This window comes from Penaeus vannamei, chromosome 2 (assembly GCF_042767895.1).
Source record: "Penaeus vannamei isolate JL-2024 chromosome 2, ASM4276789v1, whole genome shotgun sequence".
Lineage (NCBI taxonomy): Eukaryota > Metazoa > Arthropoda > Malacostraca > Decapoda > Penaeidae > Penaeus > Penaeus vannamei.
The window spans coordinates 6,726,042-6,727,266 of record NC_091550.1 but is presented as its reverse complement, the minus strand read 5'-3'; positions in this window follow the sequence as shown (position 1 = coordinate 6,727,266).

Genomic DNA, 1,225 nt, shown 5'->3' with positions numbered 1-1,225 from the left:
GTGACCCCCTTCATTCAGCCTGTATTATGATTTGGCAATTTGTGATTATGTATTGACTTGCTTGTTATGACTTTGTATACCCACATGTGTGAATAAATAAATAAGAAGCATTTATTTTTTTCACTTCAGTCCCCTTATACTTTCCTTCCTTGTCATATGGCCCCGAACAATGCATTCAAAGCCAAATGAAGTCATGAAAATCAATATCATGACATTATGAGTTACGAGCAATAATAGTATACCAATTATATCACAATATATACACTTTAACATTTACGTTTTTAGAAGGTAAAGGGAATTTCACTTCTGGTAATGAAAAGTAAATCTTAATTGATATAACCAGACTACACTGTATTTTTTTGCCGATAAAACTTATTTACTCATTGCTGAATACGTAAAAGGCTGCAACATGTGATAAAAATGCTTATACTCGCAACAACCTTAGGTCAAGGAAATTCTTTATGCCTCCCGTCGCTTGCAGAAATGCAGTCGTGGCAACTCTCGGCTTCTGCACTTGGATGCCCTGAGGCGCAAGCATCGGGAGCACAAATCCCAGGATTTTGCAGCCACTTCCAGTCCTAGGTCCTGGTAACAAGTGCAAATTTCAAGTGGCAAAATAACCTCTTCTTTAGTGCCCGTGTCTCCACTCAATGAAACCCTGAAGAGTGATTGATCTTTTTCTCGCTTTCTTAACAAAGGCGCTTCTAAAAAACGTAATATGCTACTAGCTTGATCAGGTCGCCCTTTTGGCGAATTGTTCTTTTGCACATTTCGTTTTTCCTGACACCAAAAGTGTTTAAAATGTGAAGTTATTTGCAGCCAATTTATGTTTACATTTCAGCACACCACTAACTAGTCGCTTTGCGATGCTACCAACACATCTACATCTATGTAAAAATATAGTCTGTATAAAAGCTAATGTTCATGTAGCAGGCAGATGGGAGGCCTCTTATATCTATGTGTATATTAGGTGTGGACATGTCTGTATAACCATATCTATCACGGACATGTGATGGGGATCTGGTACAGTTACGGTGTAGGTGAAAGGAATAAAAAATCCAATTCCATCGGATTAAAATCACAATTTAGTTTTGAGGTGGGGGTGCAAGTGTGGATATGTGTGTATGTGTATGAGATTATGTCAACAGCTTCCCTCCGTATCTCCTGCGTCAACGTTTGTGTTTCTCGGAAGCGGCGCATCTTCAGCAGACGAGCAGTGTGAGAG